Source organism: Dendrobates tinctorius, unplaced genomic scaffold (assembly GCF_039654945.1).
Source record: "Dendrobates tinctorius isolate UK_male_01 unplaced genomic scaffold, ASM3965494v1 ptg000062l, whole genome shotgun sequence".
NCBI lineage: Eukaryota > Metazoa > Chordata > Amphibia > Anura > Dendrobatidae > Dendrobates > Dendrobates tinctorius.
Genome location: NW_027361730.1, coordinates 29,822,501 through 29,844,153, shown reverse-complemented (window position 1 = coordinate 29,844,153; position 21,653 = coordinate 29,822,501). Strand labels below are relative to the sequence as shown.

Genomic DNA, 21,653 nt, shown 5'->3' with positions numbered 1-21,653 from the left:
CAGCTGTGCCATCGAGCCTGTCACATAGCGCTCAGTTATTCATTGGGCCTCACACAATCCAAAAGTGTCCAGTGTCCACAAGTGTGTGCAGAAATTCAAAATCTCCCTTATCCTCTCGTCACTTTTGTCACAGCTGTGCCATCGAGCCTGTGACATAGCGCTCAGATATCAGTGGGCCTCACACAATCCAAAAGTGTCCAGTGTCCACAAGTGTGTGCAGAAATTCAAAATCTCCTTTATCCTCTAGTCACTTTGGTCACTGCTGTGCCATCGAGCCTGTCACATAGCGCTCAGATATTCATTGGGCCTCACACAATCCAAAAGTGTCCAGGGTCCACAAGTGTCTGCAGAAATTCAAAATCTCCCTTATCCTCTAGTCACTTTGGTCACAGCTGTGCCATCGAGCCTGTCACATAGCGCTCAGATATTCATTGGGCCTCACACAATCCAAAAGTGTCCAGTGTCCACAAGTGTGTGCAGAAATTCAAAATCTCCCTTATCCTCTAGTCACTTTTGTCACAGCTGTGCCATCGAGCCTGTGACATAGCGCTCAGATATCAGTGGGCCTCACACAATCCAAAAGTGTCCAGTGTCCACAAGTGTGTGCAGAAATTCAAAATCTCCCTTATCCTCTAGTCACTTTGGTCACAGCTGTGCCATCGAGCCTGTCACATAGCGCTCAGATATCAGTGGGCCTCACACAATCCAAAAGTGTCCAGTGTCCACAAGTGTCTGCAGAAATTCAAAATCTCCCTTATCTTCTAGTCACTTTGGTCACAGCTGTGCCATCGAGCCTGTCACATAGCGCTCAGATATTCATTGGGCCTCACACAATCCAAAAGTGTCCAGTGTCCACAAGTGTGTGCAGAAATTCAAAATCTCCCTTATCCTCTCGTCACTTTTGTCACAGCTGTGCCATCGAGCCTGTGACATAGCGCTCAGATATCAGTGGGCCTCACACAATCCAAAAGTGTCCAGTGTCCACAAGTGTGTGCAGAAATTCAAAATCTCCCTTATCCTCTAGTCACTTTGGTCACAGCTGTGCCATCGAGCCTGTCACATAGCGCTCAGATATCAGTGGGCCTCACACAATCCAAAAGTGTCCAGTGTCCACAAGTGTCTGCAGAAATTCAAAATCTCCCTTATCCTCTAGTCACTTTTGTCACAGCTGTGCCATCGAGCCTGTCACATAGCGCTCAGATATTCATTGGGCCTCACACAATCCAAAAGTGTCCAGTGTCCACAAGTGTGTGCAGAAATTCAAAATCTCCCTTATCCTCTCGTCACTTTTGTCACAGCTGTGCCATCGAGCCTGTGACATAGCGCTCAGATATCAGTGGGCCTCACACAATCCAAAAGTGTCCAGTGTCCACAAGTGTGTGCAGAAATTCAAAATCTCCCTTATCCTCTAGTCACTTTGGTCACAGCTGTGCCATCGAGCCTGTGACATAGCGCTCAGATATCAGTGAGCCTCACACAATCCAAAAGTGTCCAGTGTCCACAAGTGTCTGCAGAAATTCAAAATCTCCTTTATCCTCTCGTCACTTTTGTCACAGCTGTGCCATCGAGCCTGTCACATAGCGCTCAGATATTCATTGGGCCTCACACAATCCAAAAGTGTCCAGTGTCCACAAGTGTGTGCAGAAATTCAAAATCTCCTTTATCCTCTAGTCACTTTGGTCACAGCTGTGCCATCGAGCCTGTCACATAGCGCTCAGATATTCATTGGGCCTCACGCAATCCAAGAGTGTCCAGTGTCCACAAGTGTGTGCAGAAATTCAAAATCTCCCTTATCCTCTCGTCACTTTTGTCACAGCTGTGCCATCGAGCCTGTCACATAGCGCTCAGATATCAGTGGGCCTCACACAATCCAAAAGTGTCCAGTGTCCACAAGTGTCTGCAGAAATTCAAAATCTCCCTTATCCTCTCGTCACTTTTGTCACAGCTGTGCCATCGAGCCTGTGACATAGCGCTCAGATATCAGTGGGCCTCACACAATCCAAAAGTGTCCAGTGTCCACAAGTGTCTGCAGAAATTCAAAATCTCCCCTGTCCTATAGACGCCTTGTACCTTGTTTTACATTACTATATAGTTTGTTGGATTTTGTCTACATTTCTACCAAAAATGAGGAAGGCTGGTGGAAGAGGCCGTGGAATTGGGCGGGGGTTGGCAGCTGGTAATGATGGTGTTGGTGGTGGATCTGATGGTAGTGGCAAGAGCAAAATAGGACCGAATGCAGGAGGTGTTGAGCCTGCGTCATCGTCTGGCTACATAAGGCCTCGAACGCTTAGTTTTCTAGGAGTTGGCAAACCGCTTTTAAAGCCAGAGCATCAGGAAAAAGTTTTGTCTTACATTGCTGACTCAGCCTCCAGCTCTATTGCCTCCTCTTCTTCAGTTGTAAAAAGTAAAAGCACTGAGTCGTCATTGGAGGCTCATGTTCATGAACCACACCTTTCCTTGTGTCCTTCACCCCAACCAAGATTGAAGGATGACGCAGGCCATACTGCTGATTACTCCATGGAGCTGTTTTCACATACCATGCCTGGATTATCAAGTCAAATGGTGAATTACCCAGGCCAAGATGAATCTGACATGGAGTGCACTGATGCACAGCCGCTGATGGATGATTCTGCTGGTACATTCACTCAGAGCACTACATTGTCCTCGCAGTGTACAGAGCCAGATTCTGACCCTGATGAGACTCAGGTGCCCCTTCCCGCACACTATACCACCATACACGGTGACACAGAGGAAGGTGCACATGACATAGAAGAGGAGGTGATGGATGACCCAGTTGTTGACCCAGATTGGCATCCATTGGGGGAAGAGGGTGCTGCTTCCAATAGCTCAGATGAGGAGCATCCACAGCAGACATCGACATCGCAACAGCTGTTATCTGGCAGGCCCGGAGCACTCCAAAGACAGGTTCCAAACATCAAAAGAGTTGCTGGACAGCTTGTCCAGAGGGTCAAAAGATCACAGTGTGCTAGGCCGCAAAATGTCTGCCAAAGTAGGAAGAGTGCAGTGTGGCACTTTTTTGAACAAAATCCACATGATCAGGCCAAGGTTATCTGTAAGAAGTGCGCAAAGACCTTTAGCCGAGGGAAAAATCTGAAAAATTTGAATACCAGTTGCATGCTTAGACATTTAACCAGCATGCACTTGCAAGCGTGGACACAACACCAAACCTCAAGTGCCACATGTGCAACTGATCACAACGAAGGTAGTCAGCAACGCTACATTGTTTCCCCCACTGTAAGCCCACCGGTTAGCACAGCAGCAAATGTTGAGGTGTCGTTGCAAGGCCACAGCAGTCAGGGAATCCCACGGTTATATCAACGAAAGACTGATTCTAGGCCATCAGAAAGAACACCAACTCCATCACCATCATCAACCCTCTCTCAGTCCGCCCTGTCCACCGCTACTTCCACCATATGCAGCTCTCAAGTCCAGCTCACCCTCCCAGACACTATGAGTAGGTCAAGAAAGTACTCAGTCTCTCATCCGCGTACACTGGGTTTGAACGCCCACATTGCCAAAATAATCTCGTTTGAGATGATGCCCTTTCGGTTGGTGGAAAGCACAGCTTTCCGCGAACTCATGGCCTATGCAGTACCACGCTATGACCTACCCAGTCACCACTTCTTCTCTCGCAAAGCCATCCCAGCCCTCCACCATCATGTGAAAGACCGCATTGTCCATGCACTCAAGCAGTCAGTGAGCGGAAAGGTGCACCTCACAACTGATGCATGGTCCAGTCGGCATGGCCAGGGCCGTTACGTGTCCATCACTGCGTACTGGGTTAATGTGGTGGATGCAGGGTCCACAGGGGACAGCGGTGGTGGGACAGTGCTGCCTAGCCCACGGTATAGGAAACAGTTGGCTGTAGGCGTTCGACCCTCCTCCTCCAGAAGCGAAAGCTCGTCCACAGAGCGCAGTCGTACGAGCACTCCATCTGCAGCTGCCACTGTTGCACACGATGTGTCCCCCTATCGAGCAGCTAGTGGAAAGCGTCAGCAGGCTGTGTTGCAGATGATGTGTTTGGGCAACAGACACACCGCCGAGGTGCTGGCCGAGTACTTGAAGCGACAAACTGAGTCATGGCTGGGCAGTGTACATCTTGAGGCAGGCAAGGTAGTTAGTGATAACGGCCGTAATTTTGTGGCAGCCATAGCCCTTTCAAAACTCAGCCATATACCTTGCTTGGCTCACACCTTGAACCTGGTGGTGCAGTGCTTCCTCAAAAATTATCCAGAGTTAACAGCCCTGCTCCAGAAGGTGCGAAGACTGTGCGCGCACATCCGCCGGTCGCCTGTGCACTCCGTTCGTATGCAGAAGCTGCAGCGATTGCTCCACCTTCCCAACCACCGCCTCATTATCGACATTGCAACAAGGTGGAACTCCACCCTGCACATGGTGGAGCGGCTGTGCGAGCAGAGGCAGGCCATAATGCATTTGTGGGAGGATACACGGCCAGGCACTTTGAGAGCAAACATGGAGTTGACAGGTGTGCAGTGGTCGAAGCTGAAAGACCTCTGTAAAGTCCTTCAGTGTTTTGAGGAATGCACACGGCTGGTAAGCGCAGACAACGCCATCCTAAGCATGAGCATCCCACTTATGCGTCTGCTCATGCAAACTTTGACGCACCTTAAGGAGCAGGTGTCTGCAGCCAATGTTGATGAGGAGGAAGAGGAGGAGGGAATCCTTGATGACATTCAGCCATTGTCTGCTCAGGGACCTCTCCTGGATGAGGTGGAGGAAGAAGAGGAGGAGGAGGAGGATGATGGGGATGATTACTTAGGGGAGGAGGATGCATCTCGTGGGGCAAGTGAAAATGTTGGCGTGGCAAGGTCTGGTACAGGGTTTGTGCGTGACTGGAGGGATGTGGATTTGCCAGAAAGTGCTCCTCCACCCAGCACTCGCAGTGCATCATTGACACCGGGAACATTGGCCCACATGTCAGATTATGCCTTGCAGATCCTAAAAAGGGACCCACGCATTGCCAAAATGATGAACGATGACGACTACTGGTTGGCCAGCATCCTGGATCCACGCTATAAAGGCAAATTACAAAACATCATGCCACAGGACAACCTTGACCTAATATTGGCTAATAAACAAGCAACTCTGGTAAATCGGTTGCTTGAGGCATTCCCAGCACACAGCAGCGGTGATGGTTCTCACACGAGCCGTACGGGCCGGGGGCAGCTTGGCAGAGGTGTTCGTGGTGCACACAGCAGAAGTGGCGTTGGAGACAGGGGTTTTCATGACAATGTTGTGGACTGATTTTTCAAATACCGCTCACACAACTGGTAATACTGGATCGATGGAAAGTGACAGGAGACAGCAGTTGTCAACTGTGGTTACAAACTACTTTTCCTCCCATATCGATGTTCTCCCACACAGGTCATTCCCCTTTGACTATTGGGCCGCTAAATTGGACACCTGGCCTGAATTGGCCCAATATGCCTTACAGGAGCTCGCTTGCCCAGCTGCAAGTGTGCTATCGGAAAGAGTCTTCAGTGCAGCTGGATCAATCCTGACAGAAAAAAGGACCCGTCTGTCAACCCAAAATGTGGATGATCTAACCTTCATTAAAATGAACCATGCATGGGTTTCCAAGGATTTTGTCCCACCTTCCCCTGATGACACATAGGGTGACAGAAAAATGGCTTGCTTTGGTCCACCTCTTCCTGGGACTTCACCTATTTCGCCTTTTGCATCAGCTGAATGTCCAACATCAACATAGGCCACTTTCTAAAACTCCCTATCTGTGCTGCCTCCCCCCCCATGGCCGGGGTCACCACCTAGCGCACGACACCGTGCGAGTGCCGTTGCCCTGGACAGGTGGGTAGGCCGACTCTTGGGTGCGGACACTGGCACAGGGTCCCTCATAGTGCAATCAAGTGTCTCTGACGGTGGTGGTGCACACCCGCCGTCAGACACACCGCCGTACTATGAGGGGCCCAGTGCCAGTACCAACGCCCACGAGTGGGCCCCCCTTGCTTGGGCAGGGCCCCAGCATTTGCAATCTTTACCTCTCCCTGCTCCTCCGCTGTGTAATCTGGGCCGTCAAATCCATACTGTGCCTGACACCGTCTGAGCCTGCCTCCTGATGTACAGACATATATTTTGAATGTGTACGCTATCCATACATGTTATCCAGGGATACGGTACCCTTTCTAACCTTTGTGCAATCACGTGCAATCCATACTGGGCCTAACACCGTCTGAGCCTGCCTCCTGATGTACAGACATATATTTTGAATGTGTACGCTATCCATACATGTTATCCGGGGATACGGTACCCTTTCTAACCTTTGTGCAATCACGTGCAATCCATACTGGGCCTAACACCGTCTGAGCCTGCCTCCTGATGTACAGACATATATTTTGAATGTGTACGCTATCCATACATGTTATCCGGGGATACGGTACCCTTTCTAACCTTTGTGCAATCACGTGCAATCCATACTGGGCTTGAGAACGGCTGGCGAGCTGTTAAGCAAGCTACAGCACCTGTGGTTTGCACACGTAAGTTTTTCATTTTTTCAGGAATGACGGTTAGGCCTAATTCCGGAACTGCGGTTGACCTGCACTTACTGGGAAATCATTGTTCGCGGGTAATAATTGTCATCAGTGATCCCCATCACTAACGTTGTTCAGCGGGTTATCTGCACCTGTAAACGACAAACGCTGGCCTTTTCAGTGTAGCGCACATGCAGCCACAGACATGTAATGGCATGACACACCAGTTATTGTCCAATCTCATGTGCCAGAGCCTCACGTGTCCCTCTAGTAAGCCGGACTCGGACCGCGGGGCATGACGGAGTCTCGTCCGTTAACGGAATTAAGCTTGCAATGTGTGCATCTGTTCTGTAGCTGGCATGGTTGAGGTTTCCCAGGTGGAGTCGAATTTAATCGTAGGCTCCACTCCTGGTGGTGCCCTTCTGGACATTCCTTTAAGGTTCAGCTTTGCAACCATACTGCCCACGTAAAACAAACACTTTGCCTTCATGAACGCTGTTTGGAGGGTCATGACTCGTGGGAATAACGCCGCCCAATCAGTTAACCTGCTAGAGAGATCGTTCGTTGCTCCCAAGCATGACATCACACTCCCTAGGAAGAAGGTAATGCCACTGTGGCGACCGTACTCCTGGGGGCGACACAAGTGCACTGATGCCCAGCCACTGCTCGATGAATCTGCTGGTACATTGACCCAGACCACTACATTCCCCTCGCACGCTACTCGGCCTGAATCTGACCCTGATGAAACTCAGGTTACCCTTCCCATATACAGTTCCATCTTACACGGTGACAAAGAGGAAGCTGCAGATGAAAGTGCAGGTTCGGCCCACCCGCCATCAGACACACCACCGTACTATCAGGGGCCCTGTGCCAGTGCCGTCGCCAACGAGTGGGCCCCCCCTGCTTGCTCAGGATCACAGCACTTGCAAAGATGAAATACTGTGCAGTGAGATGGAAGATGGGGACGACGAGGAGTCCAGACAAGTACAGGGATTCCCTAGCGAGGTGACTTATTTGATTGTTTTCAATGTTGGGACAGCAATTTTTGGGGAGCACTATACTCTGGAGAATGATAGATGGTGCCCACCATACACTGGAACATTCCAAAGGTGGACATCAGACACTGGAGCAGCATTTACAGGGCCCATTATACACTAGAGCAGTAGAAATGGGGCCCATTATGTTTGGAGCATTATTTGGGCCCATAAGACAGTGGAGCTTCAACCATGGGGACCAACATATACTGTAGCATTATGTGGAGCTCATCATATACTGTTTCAAACATTATATGGGACCAATGATTCTGTATGGAGAAATAGATGGGCCTCGTCATGAGATGTAAAAAGTGAAGTATTTTTCATTGTACTATACCGCTATTTCTCTGCCGTATCGGAGCATGATGAGTTGTGGTATGTGTTAAAGGGGCGCTCTTTCGCCCAGGGCACATGAAAACCTGGAGCCAGCCCTACCCCCCCACAACTTTAGCCAAATAACCCCCATTTTTCAGTGCGTAACTTGTATTATGAAGTTAATTAAGGTTGACAAGCTTAAGTAAGAAGAATTGATGCTTTTGGCATTCAAATGGGCACTGTAGGTGTGTTTCCTGTCCTCCTCTCACTGCCGACTTTTATTCCCCATTGACTTACATTGGGTTTCGTGTTTCGGGACGACCCCGACTTTTCCCTATAATCGGACGATCTTGCTCGACCCGACTTTTGGAAAAGTCGGGTTTCACGAAACGAAACGCGACCCTAAAAAACCAAAAGTCGCTCAACTCTAGTGATAACACAAATGCATTGTACATTGCCATCTGTATGATGTGCCTGGCTAGCTTCTTGTACCACACCTTGGTTTTTCTCATGGCACTGTACGGTTGGAGGACTTGATCAGAAAGATCAACTCCCCCAATGTTTTTGTTGTACCCGAGTACACAGCCTGGTTTAGTGACCTGTGTAGAGGTACCTCGTACAGCAGTGGGGGTGCTGCTATCACCATATATAGTAGTCAAGAAAAGGACATCTCTCTTGTCCTTGTACTTGACCACCAGCATGTTGTTGCTACATTGGGCTCTGCTTACACCCTTTCTAAGCAGCTACCCAATTAGTGTCTTGGGGAGGCTTCTCTGATTTTTGCAGACAGTACCGCAGACTGCAATAGTTCTCACAGATAGGGACATGAAGAGTGGAATGCTAGTATAAGAGTTATCTAAATAGAGGTGATAACCTTAATCCAGCAGTGGGTGCACCAAATCCCACACAGTTTTCCCTCTCACTCCCAAGACAAAGAAGCATTCAGTGGATTCAATCTGGGTGTCCTTCCCTTCATAAACTTACTCTTACTGGGCAGGTATTGCTGGAATTTGAGCCTCCTGTTAAAATGGATTAGGGGCTCATCCACGCAAATGTCTCTTTGGAGCATGTACAACTCAGCAAACTTGTTGCTGAAGTGATCAATGACCATCCGAATTTTGAAAAGTTGATCAAAGTTGGGGTCATCTTGGGGAAAACATTGTGCATTATCATTGTAATGCAAAAATTTGTGGATTGCCTCAAGTCGTTTATGGTACATAGCCATGCGAAACACTGTAGTGTTATACAAGATGTCAACACTCCAAATTGACTGCAGGGTGCATGAAAAAGAGAAAAACTGCAAAAAATCAAGCAATCATGTACTGATCAGCGATTGTCAGCAGAAGGGAGGGGTGGGGAGGGGGATAGGTGGGTAGAAATCGTGCTAAAGGGTGGTATAGGGGGATTGGCGTGGATTAGGAAAGATCAGGGAAGGATCAGGAACTCTTCTTTATTCTTCTTTCAGCACCAGCAGGAGCAGGAACACAGGCAGCAGCAGCAAGAACTGTGATGGCACATGCTTTTGTGGCACCACAAAGCCCAGCACAGTGCACAGAGCGACAGATTGACCACCCTGTACAAATCCACAGCTAAAATGAGGAAGTACAGGGTGGTCACTGCCAGGTCACACCATGCCTGTGCACTCTGGTTGATGTCATCAGAATTGAACAGCCAATCACAGTGATTGTGTTGCAGGGGGTGTCGCCACCCCTCGGAACAAGGACTCCATGTGCTCTACTTCAAGATGGTGGCGGAACTTTAATGCAATCACCGCGACTTCGGTCGTGGTGCCGCATTAAAGGTATGACGTATCCATACATCCAAGGTCGGTAAGGACCAGTCGACCATAATGTATGGATATGTCCAATGTCGGGAAGGTGTTAAATAACATTGCAATCACGTGAAGGCTAATAAAATATTATAATGCATATTCTGCAACATAACATTCAGTGTCCATACACTGTCCATTGGTTTAACAAATGCAAACTGCATATCTTGGCGCTGTGTTTAATTTAGCAATATTTTAGAAAAAAAAAAACTTTTTTGTTCTTCCATTTGTCCTCCTACCCCTTTATCCATAATGCTTATTACAGTGACATCTAGTCTTATATTCATATATTCTCACAAGGCCATTACATATATATATATATATATAGTTCTGCAAACAGGAATGGAAGGGTAATTAAAGGTCATCAGCCAATATCCTTAATGATTAGCACAAAATCAATCTCAAAATGGATCTGATACTGGTTAAGAGGTTAATGGGGGTAAAGAGACTAGAGTTCCTAATGTAATGTCATATTCAGTCATGGCCAAAAGTGTCGACTGTGGCACCCTTGAAATTGTTCCAGAAAATGAAGTGTTTTTCCCAGAAAATTATTGCAATTACACGTTTTGTTATACACATGTTTATTTTCTTTGTGTATATTGGAACAACACAAAAAAATAGAGAATAGAAAAACAGGCAAATTGGATGTAATTTCACAAAAAATGGGCCAGCCAAGATTGTTGGCACCCTCAGTAGAGATGAGCAAACTTGTTCAGAAAACATTCGCCAATCTCAAAGTTGGCACGACCCTGGTATATTCGGATTCAAATTCGGTTTCCTGACCATTTTCCTCAAAATCGGCAAATTTGACCAAGGTTCGGTTAATGACCAAGTTTCCACAAAGGTTGAATGTTCATGGCGGCTCTGAGTGGTGGTAACATTACCGCTGATTACCGTCAGAGTGCTGCAGGGTCATGCTGTCAGATGTCAGCGTGACCCTGCAGTTATGACTCAGACCCATGGTAAAAGAGCGTACCGAAGGTCACAGGCATTGGCTGATGAGACTTCTACTCCCATCAGCCAATGTCTGCTGTTGCTGATAACAGCGGAAGCAGGCGGTGGCTAATGGGCGTAGTCATCAGCCACCACCTGTGCTCAAAGTAAAGAAATACATATTGAAATAAAATAAAAAAGCACAATATATACTTACCTTACACCTAATCCCTAAAAACCTTTGTCTTCTGTAAAATTAAAAAAGCCATATACTCACCTTAACACATAACCCTCGATGCCCATGTCACATGGAAAAGAGAAAAAATAATAAACCTCCATATCCCACACCTACCTGCCATAAACCATAATGTCCTGCGATGATTCGGATCACTTGTAGAGCAGTAACATTAACTGATGCGACTGCTTTACCAGGCAGCCAATGTCACTCTGATAGGAGCGTGTAATTGCTCCTGCAGTTTGTAGTGCTGAGCTGTAGTGAGAAAGTTCACTGGAGTTCTTTTCAGAGGTGACTGCAGGATGCTATTTTTAGGCCAATATTCATGACCCCTTACCAGCCTGAGAATACCAGTCCCAGCTGTCAGCATTAGCTTCGCTGCTTGTCAAAAATTATTTAACTAATTTTAAATAACAGTGTGGGAATCCCTGTATTCTTGACAACCAGCCTTGGTAAGATAAGGGTTGTGGCCCTCAGCTTTCAGTTTTGACTGGCTGGTTATCAAAAACACAAGGGAATCCACATCAAGTTTTTTTTATTTATTTATAGCGCAATTGATTGGTCAATTGATGCTATTTTTCCTGGTGGCAGCTTTTGTGTCCCCCCGAAGGTGTTTTCTATTCATTTGGTTTTGCCTCCCACTGAATTAAATGATGCTTGGTTATGTTCGACGAACATCGGGAAGTTCACCGAATATAGGCAAACCGAATATTTAATCCATTTCCGACATCGAGCATAATAGTACGCCGATGTTGGAATCTTTCTCTTGCAGTAAGCCCACATCTTTCCTGGGACATGTCAGCTGTTTTGAACAGCTGACTTTTGCCTGGAATAGCCGCGGGTGGAATCGCGATCCACCCACGGCTATTAAGCCATTAAATGCCGCTGTCAAATGCTGACAGCGGCATTTAACAAGCACTTCCAGCAATTGTGCTAGAAATCCGCCCACCGGTGACCCGCGTCACATGATCACGGGTCACCAGTGTCTTGGCATGACAACCGGAGGTCTCCTGAAGACCTCTATGGTTGTCAGTGCCGGCTTGCTGTGTGGTCGGCGCTATGTAGCAGAGCCGATCGGGTTGTGACAGCTTCTAGTCTCCCATGTAGACTATTGAAGCATGCCAAAAGTAAAAAAAATGTTTTGAAAAGATATAAAAAAATATATAAAAGTTTAAATCACCCCCCTTTCGCCCCATTCAAAATAAAACAATACAAAAATCAAACATACACGTATATGGTATCGCCGCATTCAGAATAACCCAATCTATCAATAAAAAAATCAATATCAATAAGAAAAGGATTAACCGGATTGTGTAGGGAGAAAAAAGTCAAAACGCCAGAATTGCGTTTTTTTGGTCGCCGCGACATTGCATTAAAATGCAATAATGAGCAATCAAAAGATCGTATCTCCACCAAAATGAAATCATTAAAAACACCAGCTTGGCATGCAAAAAATAAGCCCTCATGAAAAATGAAGACACTACGGGTATAGGAAAATAGCGCATTTTTTTAACAAAGTTTGAAAAAAATTTTCACCACTTAGATAAAAAAGAACCTAGCCATGTTTGGTGTCTATGAACTCGTAATGTCCTGGAGAATCATAATAGTAGGTCAGTTTTAGCATTTAGTGAACCTAGTAAAAAAGCCAAACACAAAACAAGTGTGGGATTGCCCTATTTTTGCAATTTCACCGCACTTTGAATTTTTTTCCCGTTTTCTAGTACACGACATGGCAAAACCAATGGTGTCCCTCAAAAGTACAAATCGTCTCACAAAAAACAAGCCCCCACAAGGCCATATTGACAGAAAAATAAAAAGTTATGGCTCTGGGAATAAGGGGAGCGAAAAATGAAAATACTTCCAGGGTTAAAGGTTCGCTCATCTCTAACCCTCAGGTTAATATTTTGTTGCACACCCTTTGGACTTAATAACTGCAATCACTTGCTTCCTATAACCATGAACAAGCTTCTTACAACTCACAACTGGAATTTTGGAACACTCTTCTTTTGCACACTGTGCCATGTCTCTCATATTAGAAGTGTGCCTTCTCCCAACAGCAACCCCTTCCTGACATATGACGTACTATCCCATCCATGTGCCCTGGTCCTTAATGCCCATGGATGGAATAGTACATCATCGCGATCAGCTGCGCTCACGGGGGGAGCACAGCTGATCACGGCCGGGTGTCAGCTGATTATCACAGCTGACACCCGGCACTATGTGCAAGGAGCGGTCATGGACCCCCGGCACACTGCAATCAAATATGATTCCAGTGTTCCGGGGGCATAGGGAAGCATCAGGCAGTGAGAGGGCTCCCTGCGCGCTTCCCTAAGACCCTCGGAACAAAGCAAGCACATCCCTGCAGGCCCCTGGATCCAAGATGGCCGCGGGAGCCTTCCGGGTCCTGCAGGGAGGTGGCTTCTCAGTGCCTGCTGAGAACAGGCGCTGAGAAGCCATCTGCACTGCCTGTCAGATCGCTGATCTAACATAGTGCACTGCAAAGTGTCAGATCAGCAATGTGACACTATATAGTAATGTCCCCCCCGGGACAATGTAATAAAGTAAAAAAATGTGTAAAAATAATTTTTTAAAAATTCCTAAATAAAAAAAATGTTCCCTAATAAATTCTTTTTTTTTGTAAATAAGAAAAAAACAATAAAACTACACATATTTAGTATCGCCGCATCCGTAACAACCCGCCCTATAAAACTGTCCCACTAGTTAACTCCTTTAATGAACCCCTTCAAAAAAAAGGCAAAAAACAATGCTTTATCATCATATCGCAGAACAAATATTGAAATAACACGCGATCAAAAAGACGGATGTAAATAAACATGGTACCACTGAAAATGACATCTTGTTCCACAAAAAATGAGCTGCCATACAGCGTCATCAGCAAAAAAATAAAAAGGTTATAGCTCGCAAAATAAAGCGAAGCAAAAATAATTATTTTTTATATAAAATTGATTTAATTGTATAAAAGCGCCAAAACATTAAAAAGAAAAAGAGGTATCACTGTCATCATACTGACTCGAAGAATAAAACCGCTTTATCAATTTTACCACATGCGGAATGGTGTAAACACCCCCCCCAAAGAAATTCATGAATTTCTGGTTTTTGTTCATTCTTCATCCCAAAAATCGGAATAAAAAGCAATCAAAAAATGTTATGTGCCCGAAAATGGTACCAGTAAAAACATGAACTCATCCTGCAAAAAATAAAACCTCACATGACTTTGTGGGTCAAAATATGGAAAAATTATAGCTCTCAAAATGTGGTGATGCAAAAACTATTTTTACAATAAAAAGCGTCTTTTAGCGTGTGACAGCTGCCAAACATAAAAACCTGCTATAAATAGTAAATCAAATCCCCCTTTATCACCCCCTTATTTAGGGAAAAATAATAAAATTTAAAAAACTTTACTTATTTCCATTTTCCCATTAGGGTTAGGGTTAGGTCTATGGTTAGGGTTAGGGTTGGGATTGGGATTAGGGTTAGGGGTGTATTGGGGTTAGGGTTGGAGTTAAAATGGGGGGGATTTCCACTGTTCAGGCAAATCAGGGGCTCTCCAAGTGCAACATGGCGTCTGATCTCAATTCCAGCCAATTCTGCCTTGAAAAAGTCAAACGGTGCTCCTTCCCTTCCAAGCTCTGCCATGCGCCCAAACAGTGGTTTACCCTACATATGGGGTATTAGCTTACACAGGATGAATTGCACAACAACTTTTGGGTCCAATTTCTCCTGTTACCCTTAGGAAAATAAAAAATTGGGGGCAAAAATATCATTTTTGTGGAAAAAATATGATTTTTTTATTTTTATGTCTCAACGTTATAAACAACTGTAATGCACTTGGGGGTTAAAAGTGCTCACCACACATCTAGATAAGTTCCTTGGAGGGTCTAGTCTCCACAATGGGGCCCCTGGGGGGGTTCCACTGTTTAGACACATCAGGGGCTCTCCAAACGTGACATGACACCCACAGACCATTCAATGAAAGTCTGCATTCCAAAACATCACTACTTCCCTTCCGAGCCCCAACGTGCGCCCATACAGTAATTTTCTCCCACATATGGGGTATCAGCGTACTCAGGACAAATTGGACAACACCTTTTGAGGTCCAATTTCTATTGTTACCCTTGGGAAAATAAAAAAATTGGGGACTAAAAGATCATGTTTGTGGAAAAAATATGATTTTTTTTATTTTCACGCATTATAAACTTCTGTGAAGCACTTTGGGGTTCAAAGTGCTCACCACACATTTAGATAAGTTCCTTGGGGGTCTAGTTTCCAAAATGGGGCACTTGTGGGGGGTTTCCACTGTTTAGGCATATCAGAGGCTCTCCAAATTCGACATGGCGTCCGATATCAATTCCAGCCAATTTTGCGTTTAAGGCTGGAGTCACACACAACCATTAAAAAAATGGTCCCATTTTAACGGTCCAAAATCGCACAAAGGTATCTTAACCAATGATCCGTTTTTGATGCGATTTTTCTTAATTGATGCGATTTTAATCGCATGTAAGGATCCGTTTGACATCCGTCTGGCGAGATTTTCTCGCAGGGTAGCTAAGTGGACATATAATGGAGCCCAATGACAGGTTTCCCCACACAAAGAATGAATAGATCTAGACACACACACACATATATATATATATATATATATATATATTTTATACATGTCATAGAGACACATTAATATATATATTACAAATTCATACAGTTCATCATAGCAGATTAGCCGCAGAAACATTTGTCGGCTTTTGTATAATTATGCTCCTGCCTGACATGAAATGACACATGGTTTACATAGTTAACTATTTAATTTCATGTTTTTTTTGTTAGGTCTATCACTATTAATTAGATGAGGGTTTGTGGATAAAATTTTGGACTTGTAGGGGTTAATTTAAGGGGTTAATTCGTTGCATGAAATTGCAGGGACTCCTGCTGACGTCACTGAGGCTGCAGGGAGTCCCCGTAATTTCACACAGCGAATTAACCCCTTAAATTAACCCCTACAAGTCCAAAATTTTATCCACAAACCCTCATCTAATTAATAGTGATAGACCTAACAAAAAAAAACATGAAATGAAATGGTTAACTACTTGTAAACCATGTGTCATTTCATGTCGGGCAGGAGCATAATTATACAAAAGCCAGCAAATGTTTCTGCGGCTATTCTGCTATGAAGAACTGTATGAATTAGAAATATATATATAAATGTGTCTCTATGACATGTATAAAATATATATATATATATATATATATATTTTGTCTAGATCTATTCATTCTTTATTTAACCGGTCTCTGTGATTTTACTGTATTTGAAGAATTGCCGGCTTTTGCTAAAGGACACCAGGTGCGATTTTTTCGCAAGTCACACATCTGGTCCGTTTGTAGTCCCATTTTTTCTCGCCCCCATAGACTTGTATTGTCGAATCCGATCCGAAAATCGGTGACAATCGCAGCATGCTGCGATTGTCTCGGTCCGAGGATCAGATCCGATCAAAAATCGCATGATGGGAGCTGCCCCATAGAGTAACACTGGGACGAATGCAATGCGATTTTTTATCGCATTGCATTCGTCCGATTTAATCGCCAGTGTGACCCCGGCCGCCATTGTGACCCCGGCCTAAAAAGTCAAACGGCGCTCCTTCCCTTCATAGCTCTGCCATGTGCCCAAACAGTGGTTTACCCCCACATATGGGGTATCAGGACAAATTGAACAATAACTTCTGGGGTCCTGTTTCCCTTTGGAAAATGAAAATTGGGGTGAAAAGATCATTTTTGTGGAAAAAATATGATTTTTTAATTTTATGGCTGTACGTTATAAACTTCTGTGAAGCCCTTGGGGGTTCAAAGTTCTCACCACACATCTAGATAAATTCCTTGCGGGGTTTAGTTTCCAAAATAGGGTCATTTGTGGGGGATTTCCACTGTTTAGGCACATCAGGGGCTCTCCAAATGCGACATGGCGTCCAATCTAAATTCAAACCAATTTTGCATTGAAAAAGTCAAACAGCGCTCCTTCCCTTCCGAGCTCTGCTATGCACCGAAACAGTGGTTCCCCCCCACATATCAGGTATCAGTGTACTCAGGACAAATTGCACAATAACTTTTGCGGTCCAATTTCTCCTGTTACCCTTGGTAAAGCAAAAAAAAAATTGGACCTGAAGTAATTTTTTTGTGAAAAAAATTTAAATGTTCATTTTTTTTTTTAAAAACATTCAAAAAAATCCTTTGAATTGTAAAAATGAGAAATTGCTGGTCAACTTTTAACTCTTATAACTTCCTAACAAAAAAAATTGTGCTGATGTAAAGTAAACATGTGGGAAATGTTACTTTTTAAGTATTTTGTGTGCTAGATCTCTGTGATTTAGGGGCATAAAAATTCAAAGTTGGAAAATTGCAAAATTTTCGTCAAATTTCCATGTTTTTCACAAATAAACACAAGTTATATCAATGAAATTTTACCACTAACATGAAATACAATATGTCACGAGAAAACACCGGGATCCATGGAAGCGTTCCAGAGTTATTACCTCATAAAGGGACAGTGGTGAGAATTGTAAAAATTGGCCTGGTCATTAACATGCAAACCACCCTAGAGGGTAAAGGGGTTAAGATCTCTTCCACTGCTGTTCAATGTGATATAGATTGGGACTCATTGCTGACCACTTCAGAACTGCCCAGCACTTTGTTTCCATCCATTTCTGGGTGCTTCTTAAAGTATGTTTGGAGTCATTGTCCTGCTGGAAGATCCATGACCTAGGACACAAACTCAACTTTCTGACACTCGGCACTACATTGCAACCCAAGATCCTTTGGCAATCTTCAGATTTCATGATGCGTTGCACACATTAACCCCTTAGTGATGGAGCCAATTTTTAAAATTCTGACCAATATCACTTTATGTGGTGATATCTCTGGAACACTTCAACAAATCCCATTGATTTTGAGACTGTTTTTTCGTGGCACATTATAATTCATGATAATGGTAAATTTAGGTTGATATGTTTTGTGTTTATTTATAAAAAATATCAGAAACTTGACAAAAATGTAAAAAAAATGCAATTTTCAAACTTTGAATGATTATCCGTTTAATCCAGATAGTCATACCACACAAAAACAATAATAAATAACTTTTCCCACATGTCTGCCATACATTAGCACCATTTTTAAAACACTAATTTATTTTGTTTGGCTTTTAGGAGGTTTAAAAATGTAGCAGTAATTTTTCATTTTTTCAAGGAAAGTTACAAAATTTATTTTTTGAGGGACCTATCCAGGTTTGAAGTGACTTTAGGGGTGCTATATATTGGAAAATCCCAAAAAGTGATACCATTTTAAAAACAGCACCCCCTGACATATTGAAAACTTCTGTCAGGAAGTTTATTAACCCTTCAGGTGATTTTCAGGAATTAATGCAAAGTGGTATAGCAGGAATGAAAAAATGTTTGCTTACCTCCTAAATGTCGCTAACTTCTAAACTGACCGCTATATCCGGGAGATTCTAAAGCCCCCGTCACACACAGCGATCTCGCTAGTGAGATCGCTGCTGAGTCATAAGTTTTGTGATGAAACAGTGATCTCACCAGCGAGATCGCTGTGTGTGACACCAGCGACCGGCCCCCCCTCCGTTTATCGCTGATCATCCTGGAATGGCCAGGACATTTTTTTGATCGCTGGTCTCCCGCTGGCCAGCACGCATCGCTGCGTGAGGCAGGCGGGAGACCAGCGATCAGCGAGCTGCAGCTGGTAACCAAGGTACACGATGGGTTTGTAAGTGCCGTGCGCAGCTTAGGCTGGTTTCACACTTGCGTTTTTTGCGCTGTTTTTTAGCGCAAAAAATGCATGCGTTTTTTCCCCCTATCTTTTACATGGGTGCGCATAGGTGTGCCTACACATGCGTTTGTATGCGTTTGTATGCGCATGCGTTTTTTTGTAGTGTGCGCTCGGGCGCACAAAATGCATCCTGCTGCATTTTTTGTGCGTCTGACTTGCCCCCATAAAAACGCATGCGCACGCAATGCATTTTTTTTACAGCAAAACACCCATTATAGTCTATGGGTGTGCATACGTGTGCATTGTAATGCGCACGTATGTGCAAAAAAAAATGCGTTTTTTTAAAAAACGCACCAAACCCTCCAAAAAACGCACACAAACACATGATGCGTTTTTTTCATGCGTTTGTGTGCGCAAAAAACACACAGCAAAAAAACGCAAGTGTGAAAGTAGCCTAGAAACCCGATGTGTACCTTGGTTACCAGCTCCCTGCACCAGCGCGCTGGTAACTAAGGTACACAGTGGGTAACTAAGCGACGTGCGTCGCTTGTTACCCGCGTGTCGCTGTCCTGATCGCTGGTGTAGCTGCCTGTCTGACAGCTCCCCAGCGATCATGTATTGACACACCAGCGATCCTGACAAGGTCATATCATTGTCGGGATCGCTGGTGAGTCGCTATGTGTGACAGGGTCCTAAGGCCGCTATTTGGCCATGAACTGCTATGGCAAACATCAGGACCACACAATCATAATCTCGGTGTGTCAATTAGACTAAAACGGAAGCCCCCACAATCTTTTAACCATTTTTCCGATGTAGTCACTTTTGACAGCAGCAACTAAGGGGTTAAACAGATATGGACGGTGCCATCACTGATCGTTTGTGATTCAGCAAGTTGTCAGCTATAGTGGACAGCCGACAGCTGATGGATTGTCACCTGTATGAGGATGATATTCTCTTATATCTCAGGTCAGTAAAAAGACGTATTGGCTGTCATTAAGGGGTTAAAGGCACCCAGTGCCAGAGGCAGCAAAACAACCACAAAAAATCTTTGCACCTCCACCATATTTGACTATAGGTACTGGGTCCTGTTGTTTTCAGGCCTCATTCCAGTTTCTGTAACAGTAGAATTATGTGCTTTACCAAAAAGCTCTATCTTGGCCTCATCTACCCACGTGATGCTTTACCAGAAGGGTTTTGGCTTACTCATGTATATTTTGGCAAACTGCAGTCTAGTTTTTTTATGTCTTTGTGTCAGCAGTGGGATCCTCCTGGGTCTCCTGCCATCATGTTTTATTTCAATCAAATGTCTACGGATAGTTTGTGTTGATACTGATGCACCCTGAGCCTGCAGGATGGCTTTAATTTCTATGGAACTTGATTGGGACTGCTTATCCACCATCCAGACTATCCACCGTCCATGTCCAGGGATGTTAGCTGCAGTGCCATGGGCTGTAAACTTCTTATTTATAAAAATAGAAGAAGAAAAACTACAGACTATAAACAAGGATCACCAAAATATAAACACGTTTTATTGAATACAAAAGAACAACACCATATAAAAACACTTAAAAGTCATAGAGTGACATACAAGGAAAGCTTAATCGCTTTGATCATTAAACCAACAGCCCCTGACGAAGCCACGTGGGTTGGCGACACGCATCGGGCATCTTCTCAGCTCCCCCGATGTCATCTTGTAGGCAAGAACGCTCTGCACATGGCTATTTGGCTTTGCATTATGGAACCCAGGCTTATACATTGAATCTAGGTGATTTCATTTCTGTGCTTGAACCTTGGTTCTGGACGTTTCTTGCCTTCTTTATACCTTCATGCTCATTCAATATCTCTCTATCTTGACACTGTGTACCTGAGAGTTTTTGGGATGTCATATTATTGTTTGACCTAGTTTAGTGATAGCTACACGGTTTATGCCAGTCCTTTGCGGACATGTAGTCTGAGCTTTGGATGGTACCACTTCTCACCCTTTAATGTGATTTTGAATATGTTAGCACTTACATATTGCTTGTGCTATTTATTTTCTATCACTCCATTGCATATTATGTCTGTCCTCCTTTTTTGTAGGGTACTTATTTGCAAAACTCTTGTTGGTTGTCATATGTTAATGTGCTAACCATATCTATCTTGTATTGCACACAGGTATTATGTTTTGATAACACAGTGTCTATCCAACATGTTGGTTTAATGATCACCTTGGGGGACTGTACCCCTATTATGGGCGACTAAGCTTTCCTTGTATGTCATACTATGACTTTTAAGTGTTTTATATGGTGTTGTTCTGTCACGATCCATTTTTGGATCTGTGGCAGATCCGGACTCTCATATTAAAACTTGTTTCCTTTCTGGCCATCGGGGGTTAATGTTAGTTTTTCCCCACGGTGGCCACTGGGCTTACTGCATGTTTAGTTAGTCTTCTGGTGAGTTCCCCCCCCACCCGGTGGCCGCTGGTGTTACTGCATTGTGATTAATTATCTATGCAGGTGGAAACCCCTCCCACCTTCCTACATAAGCTGACCAGGTGCACCAACTAACTGTTAATGATAGTGTTCCTCTTTGGAGACCAACCAAGCTGGAGTTCAAGAGCTGACAGAGTTCTGTGGTGCTTCAGTTGTATGCTGTTTACAAGTGGTTATCTCTGCTGTTCTGGAGCATAGCAGCAGAGCAAGCTAAGTCTTGTCTTTTAGCTTATTTAACCCCGAGGTGTCTGTATTACCTTTTCCCTGGTTTTTGGTGCAGTTTACTTTATTACCTGTCTCACCTCCTGGGGAGGGGATTGGGGATTTAGCTCAGGGCTAAACAGGAGATAGGGGCAGGTCGGGGACTTGGGCCTCACTACCATCAAGTGTACCCCCAAGTTAAGGAAAGTCAGGGCACCCCCTTAGCCTGAGGGGCAGTTCAGGGGCCCTGGTTCCACCTCACCTGCTTTCCCCCTACTGCCCTGTGACATGTTCTTTTGTATTCAATAGAACATGTGTTTATATTTT

At 44.6% G+C, this 21,653-nt stretch overlaps 1 protein-coding gene across 1 annotated transcript in view; it reads left to right on the top strand.

Moving 5' to 3' along the window:
• The window catches only part of CCDC33 (coiled-coil domain containing 33), a 174,407-nt gene that overhangs the window by 41,467 nt on the left and 111,287 nt on the right, over positions 1–21,653 (top strand). The gene's annotated exons all lie outside the window — the stretch shown is intronic.